We start from the raw sequence: 16780 nt of genomic DNA, 5'->3' as shown, positions 1-16780 counted from the left end.
GTGACGTCGGTGGGATGGCTCTTTTGCCTTAATTTTGGTTTGCTCAGTTAAATGGATTAAAGCGCTTTGCCACCCTGCCACAACGAATGCACTTAAAAAAAAAAAAGACCTTTTTGCTGGGCAATGCATCGAAAAGAGTGAGATGAACAAATTATTCGTAGGAAGACATGCCAACACCTCGCAATCGAATCAGAATGAATGCAGGACGAGCTCTGGTCATCATATAACCTCGCTGCAAACGAATCAGGTCAAATGCAGACCTAATCTAACCTCCGTGTAAGCTTTGTGCAAACGACTCAAGGCAAGTGATCAATAGAGAGGTAATCTGGTGGAGGACTCAGAGTGTTGTGCTTTGATCTCTTTGGCAAAGTCCTTAGGAGTCTGCTTTCTCTCTTAAGCAATAATAAAATCAGCAGCTTCAGTTCTCAGGCTCTTCTAGGAGATTTTGGGTCTGGCTTCCACGTCCCGAACGAGGGCCCGGCAGATTTCCCGGTCCTCCTCCCGACTGCGGCTTCTGACCAGGATGTCAAGAGGAGGCTGCTCAATCGCGCTCTGCAGCTGCGTCGGCCTGAAATAAAGGGTTTGTCTGGTAGTCATTCCAGCAGCTGTTTGTTATCCCCGTACCACTCAAGGGTATCTTGACATAAAAAGCAGGCATGGCAACACAAGCGGAGCAGTGACAATAAACAGAATGGCTTGATAAAGAACAAACCGCGCCAGCTAAAGGCAGCTTGGCTTTGTTTAGATAAAACAAAGCGACAAAAATCAGTAAGTTTTGCCATGCGGTTCTCAGCAGAAATGAAAGCACAGGGGGTGGGTGGGGGGAGGTGGGTACCCGGCGGGTGGATGGAGACTTCGCCGTAGCTATCGGAGCCATGGTCTCTTTCTGACTCTGGTTTTTCAGCTCTTGGAGACAGCTCTTGAAATGATGTCATGCTCTGTCTAGGCCTGCAAGTGCCCGTCACCCATCACCTGGGGTGGCTGAAAGTGTTTTTCTTTCTTTTGCTCTGGGTGGCCGAGATATTTCGGAAAGTTGAGGCTTTCAGCCCCTTCCTTTAACAGAAAAAAAGGGGGGGGGAGGAAATAAAGAAAGCCAAGCGGAATTTTCTGACCTTCCTGGTTGCTGCCATTCGTAAATCTAAGCTAGGAGAAAGGGGTCTTCTCCATCCTAGGAGCCCATGGGGCAATTGCTAAAGCGGTCCAGAGGAGCTGAAGGTCAGAGTGCAGCAAGGAAGAAGCAAAGGCAGGCATTCAGGCTCCTTGGATTTAAGCCAGGCTTGGCCCAAACAGGGGCTGCATGCTCCCTGCAAGCCACGGGAGCCAATCTCCATGCCTTTCTTGGCCAGAAAGAGCCTCTGAGGTCTGAGCATAAGGCCAGGCCTTGGTTTCAAGCCCTGAAATGCAAGAAGTCCTTGACAAACGGCCAACCCCCTTTGCAGACTACACTTCCCACGGTTCTTTGAGGGAAGCCATGATGGTTAGGTGGTCTGATGGTGCTTTGGAATGTGCGGTATGGGTGCGGCCCCAAGCCACTCAGCCCTTCTCCGCATATCTCTATGATCTAGGAGGACCCAAAGGCGAGGCACTTGCATTTAGGTTTGCACAGAATTCAGTAACGGTTAATAGACCCTTTTCGTATAATTACCACTAAGTGGACAAGTTTATATTACACCTCAGACAGGGTGGCAGACCTGCTAATGACAGGAGTAAATGAAGAAGAGCAATTGAGTATATCAAAAGCATCAGATAATGTACATACATTCTGCTTTGTAAGAAAATCTGACAGGGATGGGGCCATTTCCCTCCTTCGTTATCTGATAGACTTAAGACTCCTATATAGCTGTCCAGATCTACTCAAAGGTTCGTTAGGAACTTCCCCCTCCCCTGCACTCCGCACCCTCCTCCCATGGAAGCAATTAAATGGCAAAATTGTCATAACACGATGGTTTGAAGATCGATGGTCGTCGTCTACTGTTGTTAATGGAGAGTGTTCAATCATTAAATCTTAAGCTAAAGTTGTCTTCACATCCACCGAAACACAGAACAGCTGCAGAGGGACGTTAACCAAGTATTTATTGCTTAATACCTCCTTCTCAGGAGGACTCCAGCTCAAAATCACTTTATTGTATGGAAGTTGTTCTTGTCAATAAAAGAATATGTTGCCCGAGGGCCACCAGAACCAATGGGGGGCGGGGGAAGCAGAGCCAGAACGAAGGAAGATTTGGGAGGACAGATAAATCAAATGGAGTTGGATAAGTCAATATGGTGGAAGTCCCCCACCCTGCAAAAAATCCAAGAAAATAAGGACCCAACATTTAACGGATGCTCTCATAGATGGGGAAAGGCCACAGATGCTAGAACACCTGCTTGGCATGCAGAAGGTCCAAGATTCAACCCCTGGCATCTCCAGGGAGGACTGGGAATGTGTGTCGCCTGAAACCCTGGAGAAACACCCGCCCATCAACATGGACCACCAGTCCTCAACCTTTCAAGACCCCAGCCCACCTTTAACACAAACATGCATATGACGACCCCTATTTTTCCTCCCATGTATTTGGTGATACCGCTGTGGTTGTGATCCATCTTAGTTAACCTTAGACCCACCAGTTGAAAATCAGTAGTGTCTTCCTATGAACTTGCTGCATGAAAGGGCTACACTTTTGCTATGCACAATTCAGCTGACAGAGGACCTGAGCTATGTTGTAGAAATAGACCCTCTGAGTAGTCTCTCCAGGAATAGTCCTGGATTTACAGAAGCCGTCCCAGTTTCTCATTTGATTCTGGAATGTCCTGCTTTTCCTTAGAAGGTCTCTCATTTCATGGAATAAAAGTTGGAGGGTATGGGAGAATGGATAAATGCTAACAATAGGTTTTTTCCATGGCAGCATATTGAAGAAGAAGAAGAGGAGGAGGAGGAGGAGGAGTTTGGCTTTGATATCCCGCTTTATCACTACCCTAAGGCGTCTCAAAGCGGCTAACATTCTCCTTTCCCTTCCTCCTTTCCCTTCCTCCCCCACAACAAACACTCTGTGTGGTGAGTGAGGCTGAGAGAAGTGTGACTAGCCCAAGGTCACCCAGCAGCTGCATGTGGAGGAGCGGGGATGCGATTACGAGTCCACTGCTCTTAACCACTACACCACACTGGCTCTGAGCCTTAACTGGTTGATAACTAGCTTTGAATGTTCTCTGCTTGTAATACTGAATGTTTACCTTTGAACATGTGATGAAGGTATTGGTTGCAATTTTCCATCTTGGAAGGGTGGTGGCTGTAGTCTTTGTCCCCACATTTAGTAGGAGTAAGTATGTGTAAATGAGCCTCTCTGAGTGTGAATAGAGCTCCAGGCAAATTGGAGACTGGAAGGAAAGAGAGAGAGAGAGAGAGAGAGAGAGAGAGAGAGAGAGAGAGAGAGAGAGAGATACCTTTGCTTCTTGGTCTGTTTGGAATTATCTTTTAATTCTTATAAGATGCTGAGCCTGTGCTGGACAAGTACAAAATATTGTACGGAATTATTTGGATATACCTTTGATGTTTTTGTTCTGCTTTGAAGAAAGTTCTGCAAGTAAAGTTTTGAATGATATCTAATGGGTCTAGACCATGTTTCATTCCGAAAGGAGTCAGTTTTCATGCATCTTGTTCATTCCCGCTGCACAATATTGATAGCTGCAATATTGGATTCCTTTCTATGAGTGAACACAAATAGCTCTGGTTATAGGATGAAGAACAGGCTCCTGAGCCCTACATTCCTGTTTTGCAATGTGACATACTCTACAAGGGCTGTGGCCTGGTTCCTGAGGAACTATGGATATTGTTTGGCTATTATGCTGCTCTTTGTGTGTGAGTCACACTTTTGCATGTGGTAAGGACTGCTCTGAATCCACCAAGGCCTCTCTGCCGAAAACCCAACCATCACTTCTAAGGCTGCAGTCTTCTGATGAAGTCTCATGATACATGGCTATTAAAAGCAGGACTCTTCTCCCACGCCCCCATGCCCGTTGCATCCTCTTTTACGTACTTTACCAAGATGGACTGGGGATGTTTTGGAACTTGTGATTCTAGCATTTATTTGTCTTATTTACCAAAGTATTTATATGCCGCCCTCTCATAAAATATCAGTGTGGTGCACAGTACTATGAAAACCGAAAGACCCATAAAAGCAGTACATTTATCCAGTGTGTCAGAGCACTTTTGACCAGTGCTTTTTATTTGAAGGGCTGTCAGAGGACACTTATTGATCTTGAAAGAGTTTGAAGGGTTGTCTGGTCCCAGTCCAGTTTAAAGATAAAGAGTCCTAAGAAGGGAGGGGACGGGTGTGCTTGAAGTTTCCCATCAACCTTTGGCATCTGGGCTGCAGACTGAGCAGACCCATACACTGGTTACCTGTATTAGTATTAGAATCAGAATCGTAGTTGCAAGGGACACCGAGGGTCATCTAGTCCAACCCCCTGCAATGCAGGAATCTAAAACTAAAGCATCCCTGACAGATGGCCACCCAACCTCTACTTAAAAACCTCCAAGGAAGGAGAGCCCTCCAACTATCGAGGGAATCTATTTAGCTCTGGCCAGATGACTTTCTGCAGAAAGAAAAATGGTATGCCAAGGGGGAAACTAGGTTGCTTAGAGCCTTTCTAGGCTAGAATCCATCTAACTAGACACGCTAGTCTTCTGTCTGCAGAGAATTAAGGAGCATTTGGGGCTAACTTCCACCTATAGTCTGAGGTGGTACATTCCAGACACAGGTGTACCATATTAGTGAGAATTATGCCATTGGGGAGGGAGTGAAGGCTAGAGCCCTTTGACCCCTACCATCTATCCTTTTTTTCGCCTTCAATTTTTTTTATTGATTCTCCAAAAAAATTTAAACGAACAGACATACATCTTAACTGTACTTAATCCAATCTTAGTAACATTGTTAAGTGACTTCCTCAAGTCCCCCTGGCTGAGTTTCAGTGTATATCATTGTAACAGTTTTCCAAAACTAATTTTCTCATAAAATTAACTTAATCACTTAACCTCTTTCTTTTCATTTTAACTTTAAACATATTATTCTCTAACATCACATATTTAAATCCTAAGCCTATCTGGTATTTGCAAATTTTTCCGATTAAGTTATCTTAGTATATTTGTCTAAATGGTCTTTGAATTTCATCCATTCTTCCTGGTACTCCTCTTCCTTCTGGTTGCGGACTCTTCCAGTCAGGTCGGCTAGTTCCGAAAAGTCCATCATCTTCATCTGCCATTCCTCCACTGTTGGGACTTCTTGTGTTTTCCAATTCTTAGCTAACAAAATTCTAGCTGCAGTTGTGGCATACAAAAACAGTCTGACATCTTTCTTGGGCAATTCCAAACTTGTTATTCCAAGAAGAAAGGCCTCTGGTTTCTTAATAAATGCATATTTCAACATTTTTTTCAATTCATTATAAATCTTCTCCCAGAAGTCTTTCACCTTGGGGCAGGTCCACCACATGTGATAAAAGGTACCTTCTTTTTCTTTACATTTCCAGCATAGATTATCACTATTATGATATATCTTTACCAATTTTACAGGGTTAAGTACCATCTATACAACATTTTCATTATATTTTCCTTTAACACCGTACATGCAGTGAACTTGACCCCTTTCCTCCACAACCTTTCCCAGTCTTCAAACATTATGTTATGTCCCACATCTCTTGCCCAATCTATCACCACTGATTTAACTTGCTCATCCTTTGTATGCCATTCCAACAACCCTACCATCTATCCTAGCTTACTAGCAACTACTTTCCCATAGAACTTTGCTGCTAGGTTAGCAAGTGCAGGTCCAGTATATCTGAAGGAGCGTCTCCACCCCCTTCGTTCTGCCCGGACACTGAGGTCCAGCTCCGAGGGCCTTCTGGCGGTTCCCTCACTGCGAGAGGCCAAGTTACAGGGAACCAGGCAGAGGGCCTTCTCGGTAGTGGCGCCCGCCCTGTGGAACGCCCTCCCACCAGATGTCAAAGCGATAAACAACTACCTGACATTCAGAAGACATCTGAAGGCAGCCCTGTTCAGGGAAGTTTTTAATATGTGACATTTTAGTGTATTTTTCATCTTTGTTGGAAGCCGCCCAGAGTGGCTGGGGAAACCCAGCCAGATGGGCGGGGTACAAATAATAAATAATAATAATAATAATAATAATAATAATAATAATAATAATAATAATAATAGTGGGGAGCAGGGAGTGCAGAGAGCCAGATTTGGCCCAGGGGCCCCTAGCTGCTGCACACTCCTGTAGAACTATTTGCGTTTGCATTTCAGCTGGGAATGAACGCGGCCTCTAAAATCCAAAATAAACTTCAATTTAAAAGCGGGGTGGGGGGTGGGGTGGGGAGAAACTAAGCAAAAAAAGAGGGGGGAGGAAATAAACAAACAATAAACAGAAAACCCTCAGAAAAGCTTCCGCTCCCCAGCCCTTTCCCAGCTTTTCAAGGCTGCGTTATTTGTTCCCATTTTTCAAGTGAATTTGTTTCCTTTGACCTTTATGCATTTCCTCTTTGTAGCAGCTCAAACATGCTTAGTGGGGAAAATGCCGCCACAAATGAGAAACATATTGGGAAGGCAATACAGGAAACAAAACATAAAACATGGAGTTATGTACACAGGAGGTGTTTCTCCGCCACAACCACATATTTTCTACACCTGGGTGTATTTTATTTTATTTTATTTTAAAAATGCATATCCTGCCGTCTGGCATGTAACGCCGGCTCCCAAGGTGACTTTCAGATGATTAAAATGCACAATAGAATCAAGGAGGGAGGGGAGAGAGAAGGAAAGAAAGAAAAGATAACAGCAAAGCCAACAGGATAAAACCAACCCATGACAACAGAGCAATACAAAGCAAATGTTGCTCTATCGGCCCATAAGAAAAATAACCCAGCTCAGTAAAGCCGAAACGTCACAAGACTGGGGCAAGCTTTCCAGAACTCCTCATCGGTCAAGGTGTTAGATGAAGGCAGCGATGTGGAGACAAGGGAAAAGGGCAAAAGAACAATTGTGTCTCCAGAGTATTAGAAGGTCTGGGGTTCCTTCCGCCGTATATGGGGCAAATGTACCCCGAAGAGAGGCTGCTTGTCCGAAACACCAAATGATCTTTGACACGGCCGGCCCTATCACTGGGCAGAGGGAGGCAGCAGCCTCAGATGGCAAATACCGGGAGAGAGGGAGAGGCAGCAAGCAGTGTTAGAAACTGAGATATGAAAGCCAGGAGCTAAAGGGCACCTTAAACTTAGGTTATGGGTGCAACCATGGAATGTCTAGGCGTGCTTTTTTACTAACAAGAATACAAAGCTGAAAATGAATGGACTGCAGCTAAAATATTATGTTCCTTTTTCACATGGTCTGGTCCTTCCCCTGCCCAACCCCCTAATATTCTTAAGAGGGTCCAGGGCCATATTTAGCAGATGTGGCACTGGGGTGCAAATATCTGCTCAGCGCCCCCAAATTACCACGGATGGGGGGCGAAGCTGCACACTGCCAGCCATGGGGTGTGTGTGCACGCAACTCTCCCCCATGCTGCTGCGGCAGAGCAATGCCCGAAGAGGCTTGAGAGGGAAGCTGCGCGCCTGCCAGCCATATAGTTAGTGGGGCGCAGCTTCCATCCTAAGCCTCTGCAGGGATCACTCTCCTCCCACGGAGGCCTGGGAGGCAAGCTGCATGCCCGCCAGCCATATGGTTGATGGGGCGCAGCTGGCGGGCATGGAGGGAAAGGGGAGGCCGCCGGCAAAGCCGTGCAGCTCCCCCACTCGCTGGGGCGCCCCTGAGAGGCCGGCGCCCTGGTGCAACGCACCACTAAGCCGTATGGGAAAGACGTCTCTGAGAGGGTCTGTTCTCCAGTCTTAGTAGCCAGAAGTGGGGAGGCAGAAAAAAAGGTCCTCCTTTCCTTCTGCTCTGCAGTTTTAATCTGAAATCTTAGGTGCACTATTGCACCCAGAGTTCAGAAACTGCTCGGGCTAATCAAATTCCCTGTCGCAAAAATGTTCCTAGAACGATGGGAGTTTCGATCACTGGTGGCAAGGGTGGGCAGAGCTGTGTGTCCCTTGCCAGCTGCCTTCTGCTAGCCTGCTGCTCTCAGGTGTGGTGGAGGGTAAGTTAACATCCCCATTTGGAAGAAGTGAAGTTCAAGTGCCGGCCCAGACAGCTCCTGCCCAAGGAATGGGTTGTTTTCTGTCTTGTCCTTGCACTGAGTAGGGCTAAGAGAGAACCCACTCTGAAATCCAGTGCTGGGTTGTCCAATAGGCAGAGTGAACATTGTGCATTGAGCACCAACAAAGGAGGAGTACACACACAAAAAAGTTTTTTTTAAAAAATGACATAAAAAGAAGAAGAAAATCATTAAGTGGTCAACATGGGAAAACTCAGAATTTTGTTAGACTTCCTTACATTCCACTCCACACCCTTCCTCCATTTTTCTGTTCTCTTTTTACAATTTCTCCCCACTTATATCAGGGGCTGTCCTACTAACGTAGACTAAAATAAAGTGAGGAAATCAGATCCTGCCATGTGTCGCAATAAATCCATGTTGTTGTTTTTACAGTGTAGTATTGCTTTTATTTTGAATTACGTATAAGGGGCACCATAATCTTCTCAGCACTTAGGGCCTCTAAAGGTCTTGCTGAAATCGTAGAGAGCGGCTGCCAGTCAGTTCAGACAATGGTGAGAAGGATGGACCCAGGTTCTGTCTTCCTGCTTGACACCTTCATTTTAATTCTGCTCCCAGCCATTTGCAGGGAAGCGAGGCCTCAGCGGTGCTTGGAGACTCTGGTGTGGAAGCCAAAAAGTGGGCAGCAAACCGTTTGCTAATAATTGTCCTTTTCAGTCTGCAATTATTGCTTAACGGTACTCAGCCGAGGCCAGAAATCATTCTGGGAGCTGGGACCTGGGAGTCATTTGTGAGCCAGACCAAAAAAAGAGAGGCGAGTCTCTCTGCATGGGGGGAAAAACTGTTTGTGCACCATAACTCACCACCTCAGGTAGAGTCACCAGTCACAGCTGGTTTGGCATCTTCAAATTCTTCCTGCCTTGGCGGTGGGGCCACCCACGCCAGCACCAGCTGAGGGATATCTTAACCGGTATATACTTTGGCAGTTCGCTTTCGCCTGGGAGTAGCCGGCTGTGCCAGCGCACAGCGTGAAATAGGTCTCCTTGCCGTGATTTACATCGCCGCGTAGTAGCTGCTTGCAAAGTAGTTCGGATAAATTGCTGGCTGTTAAAAGGACAAAACGGCAATGGGAAGTCTCCAGCAGGGCCGCTTCCGGCTTTCTCATTTCGTTTTCAAAATCTCTGCAGATTAATTGCATTAGTTTGAATTAACCGGTTCTTCATTTAGAGCTGCATGCACGAGCGAAAATAATAGCTCTGGCAATAAGGAGGTGTTCTTGGTGTTTGGGTGGCACGCCTAGGCATTGCACAGGTGAGAGGCATTCCGGCACGAATGTGCGGGGAAAGGGCAATGCCTCTTCTCAGGCAGAGCCTGACAAAAATAGAACCGGGAGCAGAATTTGCTGATTCTCACTTCTTTGTTGGGAGTGAAAACCAGATCCGTGCACAACATGAGGACGCCAGAAGAGCCTGCTGGGTCAGGTCAGCCTAAAACCTAGCCCACCAGTCAGGGGCGGACTTTGGTAATATGGTATCACGAGTGAGGACAAAATTTCCCATCCCCTTCCATTATATACAGTGGTACCTCGGGTTAAGTACTTAATTCGTTCCTAACCCGAAACTGTTCTTAACCTGAAGCACCACTTTAGCTAATGGGGCCTCCTGCTGCCGCTGTGCCACCGGAGCACGATTTCTGTTCTTATCCTGAAGCAAAGTTCTTAACCTGAAGCTCTATTTCTAGGTTAGTGGAGTCTGTAACCTGAAGCGTATGTAACCCAAGGTACCACTGTGTGTGTGTGTGCGCATATATATATATATATATGTGTGTGTGTGTGTGTGTGTGTGTGTGTACCTCTAGTTGTGAATGGGATCTGTTCCAGAGGCCTGTTCGCAACATGAAAAGAACACAATCCGCAGCGGCGCGTTTGTGCGGGTCGTGATTCACTGCTTCTGCGCATGCGCGTGATGTCATTTTGCGTTTCCACATGCGTGAGCTGCGAAACCCGGAAGCAACCCTTTCCAGTACTTCCGGGTCGCCGTGGGACGTAACCTGAAAGAACGTAACATGAAGCGGACATACCCAGAGGTACCCCTGTATTTCATAATACAGTGGTGCCCCGCAAGACGAATGCCCCCAAGACGGAAAACTCGCTAGATGAAAGAGTTTTCCGTTTTGGAGGTGCTTCGCAAAACGAATTTCCTATGGGCTTGCTTCGCAAGATGACAATCTCTTGCGAGTTCCTGCGGGTTTTCCCACCTCCCCCCTTTTTCTAAGCCGCTAAGCCGCTTATCAGCTGATCCGATCAGCAGATAAGCCGCTAAAAGCCGCTAAAAGCCGCTAATAATCCGTCAATGGGCTTGCTTCGCAAGACGAAAAAACCGCTAGACGAAGAGAATCACAGAACGGATTCTTTTCGTCTTGCGAGGCACCACTGTACTTCCCTTTGGTACACTTGCTTTTTAAATGTATCGTTTCAGTAGGTATCATTGGTGGGATGCAGAGGAATGGAGGGAGAAACCAGTTGGGAAGGAGGCTTAGAGCCCGGGAAGTGGTGGTGGGACAACTATAAGTGGTCAGAGGGAGAAGAGGGAGAAGACTGGGAGGATGAGATGTTGGAAGCTGAAGAGGTAACAGGGCTTAGTGAGCAGGGAGAGTCTGTGGCAGAGAGAAGTCCAGAATCAGAAGCAGAAACAGGAGAGGATAGAGGCCAAGAAGCAGAGGTAAGTCTGGCTAGTGAACTGAAACAACTGTCTCTCACATTTGCTGTGACAATTTCCTCCCCCCCCCCCGTCTCCCAGGACCAGAAGAGGCATGAAAAGGACAGAGGAGGTTAGCATCATGCAGGCGCAGTCTCAGATTACATGGGGAAACCCTAGAGAGGAGGGGACTTAGGTGGCTGTGGGGAGACCTTCATTCTCGGCAACTGTTTCATGGGGGTAAGACCTGTCAGTGATGAGTTGCTGTGCTCATTAGGTCTGACACTGCTGTGCAGATCCTGCTTTTGCTAATAAAGAATTAACTCCAACTTGCTTTGGGTGATTTACTGCTGGCTTGCTCCTTTCGCTAGGTATCTGTATAAATATAGGTTTTTAAAAATTGTTGTTATTATGTTGCACCCCCTCAGCTCAGCACCCTATGCAGAGAAACCGCCCACACTGCCCTAAATCTGGTGCTGCAATGGTTAAACTAGATGGATCTGACGTAGAGAGTGGCAGCTCCCGCATTTCCCCTCCCTAAGGGACGCCCCCCATGAAATGAATGCTAGTCATGCAACTATAAACCACAGGGGCCTTACATAGGAAAAAAAAACTTTTAAAAAGTATTTCTGAATGGCTTTTCTCTTGTTTTCCTGGCTGATTTTGAGAGAGGCTTGGATGCTTAGCTGCAATACTTTCAGGTAACTTGTGGTCTAGCCAGCTAGCGCGCTCCACCAACCCGAGGTAACTGTCAGACAGAATCGCATAGTAATGGATAAACAGCCGAGATGGGGCAGCCGGGCTGAGCTATTTCATACTGAGCTATGTCAAGGGGGACCCATCAAAACCAGCCACGAGAAACCTCCTCCGCAGCCCCAGGCCGCCGGTGGCTGAGAACAAAACGCTTTACCATCCCTTTCTTCATGGTCCTGCAGGCAGAAAGGCTCTCCAGTTTAACAATGTCAGCTGGCCTCGTGTCAAGAGGTGTGAGGTTGCCTTTAAATACTGTGCAGCAACAGAATGGCGGAGGAGAATACTCGTCCCAGGACGGTCGTTTCCTTCTGTGGAATGAAAATCTTCCAGAAGGAGTGTCTGAAGTCCATATAGTGAGACGTGCTAATGTTTGCCGTGGGACTTGTGCATTAACAGATACAGGTGTGGAAACGCAACGGTTCGGCCTCTTTCTTGCCTGCCTTTCCTACCTCCTGGGTAGAAATGTTAAAATTTCTGGAAATTTGGAAGGCTCTCACACTCTCTCCTGTCCCCCTGCCTGCCTTCCTCTCTCTCTCTCTCTCTCTCTCTCTCTCTCTCACACACACACACACACATATCTATCTATCATCTATCTATCTATCTATCTATCTATCTATCTATCTATCTATCTATATCTATCTGTCTGTCTGTCTGTCTGTCTGTCTATCTATCTATCATCTATCATCTATCATCTATCATCTATCATCTATCATCTATCATCTATCATCTATCATCTATCATCTATCTATCTATATCTATCTATCTATCATCTATCTATCATCTATCTATCTATCTATCTATCTATCTATCTATCTATCATCTATCTATCTATCATCTATCTATCTATCTATCTATCTATCTATCTATCATCTATCTATCTATCATCTATCTATCTTTCTATCTATCTATCTATCTATCTATCTATCTATCTATCTATCTATCATCTATCTATCTATCTATCTATCATCTATCTATCTATCTATCTATCTATCTATCTATCTATCTATCTATCTATCTATCATCTATCTATCATCTCTCTCTCTCTCTATCATCTATCTATCTATCTATCTATCATCTATCTATCTATCTATCTATCTATCTATCTCTATCTATCTATCTATCTATCTATCTATCTATCTATCTATCTATCATCATCATCATCATCTATCTATCTATCTATCATCTCTCTCTCTCTCTCTCTCTCTCTCTCTCTCATCTATCATCTATCTATCTATATCTATCTATCTATCTATCTATCTATCTATCTATCTATCTATCTATCATATCTCTCTCTCTCTCTCTCTCTCTCTCTCTCTCTCTCTCTCTCTCTCTCTCTATCATCTATCTATCTATCTATCTATCATCTATCTATCTATCTATCATCTATCTATCTATCTATCTATCTATCTATCTATCTATCTATCTATCATCTATCTATCTATCTATCTATCTATCTATCTATCTATCTATCTATCATCTATCATCTATCTATCTCTATCTATCTATCATCTATCTATCTATCTATCTATCTCTGGAGTAAATCGATACACACACATAATACTTGAAGGTAAAGGGACCCCTGACCATTAGGTCCAGTTGCGGACGACTCTGGGGTTGTGATGTTCATCTCGCTCTATAGGCCGAGGTAGCTGGCGTATGTCCGCAGACAGCTTCCGGGTCATGTGGCCAGCATGACTAAGCCGCTTCTGGCGAACCAGAGCAGAGCACGGAAACGCAGTTTACCTTCCCGCCAGTGGCGTAGCGTGGGTTTTCAGCACCCGGGGCAAGGCAAGTAATTTGCGCCCCCTAACCCGTGGATTTTGCGCCCCCTAACCCGTGGAGCGCGCCCCCAGATGTTGCGCCAGGTGCGGCCGCCCCCCTGCACCCCCACGCTACGCCACTGAGTGCCACGCTTAGCCTTTGTGGCCAGGAGCCATCGCGAGCATATTTTAAAGAGGTCTAGAAAGGAAGAACCCCCCTCTCTTTTCCCAGCCCCCACCCTCGAAGATGATGGTGGCGGTGAATTAAATTTGTATACCGCCCTTCATCCATATATCTCAGGGCGCTTCACAGCATAAACATGGCCGTTCACATCCTGCACCGGGTCTTTCCGCGCTCCCCACGATGCCCGCCGGCTACCGAGGAGAGACCCCAGACCTGGGCTTTGCGCAGGGGGGTGTCTATTCCCTCTGTGCGCCAGGTGCCTCCAGTGAGGCTGAAGGGCAGAGGGATGGGTGCTCCTGACAGATTTGGATTTTTATGACTTTTTTGTATTAGGCTTCTGCATTCTGGCCATCTTTTAGCACAGTGTTTCTCAACTGGGGGCCATATGGCTCCCTGGGCCCTCCCCCCAGGATATTCCAAGGGGGCCACAGATGAAAATCGTGTAAATGGGGCGGGTACGGCACGAGACTGGGGGGGGGGCAGAGAGAGAAGTGAGAAGTGAAGAAAACAGAAGTGACCTAGAGAAATAAACAAGAAAAAGACGTTGCTGTTTCTTTGCAAGAAGTGCTGCTAGAGCTGCAGAACGAAGTAGCAGCCAGAGTAACTTTCAGTCAAGAAAAACACCGTTTTTGGATAAAGTGTACAATATCTTTAAAGTTTCCACAGCTTTGGGATAAAGCAAAATTGTTTTAGTGGCATTTCCTACGTCTTACTTAGTAGAAGGAGGTTTCTACCTGGCCTGAGCAGTCTGAAGGGCGGGGGGGGGGCAGCAGAGCATAGAGGAGAGGGTCCCTGCCTAACCCCTTTCCCACCAGCCATTATCCAACTCAATATTATTCCAGGCTGAGCCTGCTTCTCTCAGCCATGAGTCAAGAGAGAGCCGGAGAGCCAGCGCTGAGAACCGGAGCCAGCGGCGCCCCCTTCTGCCGGGAGACCCTCGCCCGCCCGCCGGCTTCCTCTCGGAGGGTTTAGGCGCAGCGAGGCCCCTTGGAGCTCTCCTCCCTCCCAGTCGGCAGAAGCAGCTGCCGCCTGTGGCTGGGCCGAGGGGATGGCGTCGGCGTTGGGGTGCGGAGGCTGCCCGTGCCCGGCCAGGCGTCGGTGGCAGCGGCGGCGCTGCTGCAGCGGCGGCGGGGGGCGCGCGCGCGCTAGGGGCACAAGGCTGGCGGTGGCGGCGGGGAGCCCGGCGGAGGAAGGAACTTGTCCCTTCCCTCTGGACTCGCGCCCCCCCAGATGTTGCGCCCGGTGCGGCCGGCACCCCTGGCACCCCCCACGCTACGCCACTGCTTCCCGCCAGAGCGGTACCTATTTATCTATTTGCACTTTGAAGTGCTTTTGAACTGCTAGGTTGGCAGGAGCAGGGACCAAGCAACGGGAGCTCACCCCGTCGTGGGGATTTGAACCGCTGACCTTCTGATTGCCAAGTCCTAGGCTCTGTGGTTTAACCCACAGCGCCAACCACGTCCCTACATAATACTTAATCGAACCTAAAGGTTTATTACTTTATTGAAGTAGAATCAGTTAGCATCCAGAACATAAAATAACACCGTTAGTCAAATGATGAAATAAAAACCTGTAAATTTTTTATTTTATTTTAAATCACAAAATAATTATGAACAGCTCGTATTAGGGGAGCCAGAGTGGGGCATTCCTGAAGGCCTGTTTCCCAACATACTTTGCTGAGTCATAGGAACATGGGACATTGATTTATACCGAGTCAAACTACTGGTCCATCTTGCCACCAGGCTGAGCGCTAGCCTGTGGCACTCCAGATGTTGCCAATCTACAAGCCCCATCAGCCCTGGCCAGCATGAGGATTAGGGATGTTGGGAGTTGTAGGCCAAAAACATCTGGAAGGCCATTGCCCACTTCTTGTTTACATGGACTGGCAATGGCTCTTTGCGATCTCCAGTATGGGATCTTACCCTTCGCTCCTTGGACCTGGAGCCTTTTACATGCAAAAAATAAAATAAAATATGTTCTTGCCTTTCTCCAAACAGATTTAAATTATTCGTCCATCTAGCCCAGTGAAATCTACTCTGACGGGCAGTAAATCTCAATGGTCACAGGCAATGATATTCTTTGGCTTTGTTATTTCAGATCCTTTGGCTTTTTGGGAGGGTGTCTGATTAGTTAGGCAGAGAGGAGTGGCTATTGGTGGCTCCTAGCCAGAAGAGGACATGAGTGGCGCTGTGGTCTAAACCACCGAGCCTCTTGGGCTTGACGATTGTAAGGTCGGCGGTTCAAATCCCTGCAACGGGGTGAGCTCCCGTTGCTCTGTCCCATCTCCTTCCATCCTAGCCGTTCGAAAGCATACCAATGCAAGTAGATAAATAGGTGCCGCTGTGACAGGAAGGTAAATGGCATTTCTGTGCGCTCTGGCTTCCATCGTGGTGTTCCGTTGCGCCAGAAGTGGTTTAGTTATGCTGGCCACATAACCTGGAAGAGCTGTCTGAGGCCAAACATCAGCTTCCTTGGCCTGAAGTGAGATGAACGCCGCACCCCATCGTCAAATTTGATTGGACTCAACAATCATGGGCAGTGGCGTAGTGTGGGGGGTGCAGGAGGGGCCGGCCGCACCGGGCGCAACATCTGGGGGTTAGGGTTAGGGGCACAAATCCACGGGTTAGGGGGCGCAAATCCACGGGTTAGGGGGCGCAAATTACTTGCCTTGCCCCGGGTGCTGACAACCCACGCTACGCCACTGATCATGGGGTCCTTTACCTTTACTAGCCAAGGTGGGTATGTTTTCTCCTCCATTGTTAAAAGCATCATGCTCCTGAATACTAGCTTCTGGGAGCTGCAAGCAGGGAGAGTTCCGTTGTGGTACCCAAGTCCTGCATTCAGGCTTCACACGGCCACCTGGCTGGTCACCATGAAAGCAAAATGCTCAGAGTTGCCACATGTCCTCTTTTTCACGGGTATGTAAAATGAGAGCCATCATAAAGAACCCTAGTTAAAAATAGAAGTCGGCTGGGCGAAAGATGTGGGACATAATATACAAATGACAGATTGGGAGAGGCTATGGAAAACAGATCTGAAATTTATGGCATGTTCTTCACTGAAAGAAAATTATATGAAAATGACGTACTGGTGGTATTTATTTATTTTTAAATATTTTTTATTTTTACCAACAAGCAAAACACAAACAGTGACACCCCCCAGGCAGGTTGATACATTGGGTATACTGTACTTAATTAATAATAACATATTCAATTCAACCATATGTACATTTCTATACACATTAACACTCCTCCCTCCACATGGTTATTT

This window comes from Podarcis bocagei (assembly GCF_964188305.1).
Source record: "Podarcis bocagei genome assembly, chromosome: 4".
Lineage (NCBI taxonomy): Eukaryota > Metazoa > Chordata > Lepidosauria > Squamata > Lacertidae > Podarcis > Podarcis bocagei.
Note: the sequence above shows the minus strand (reverse complement) of the source record.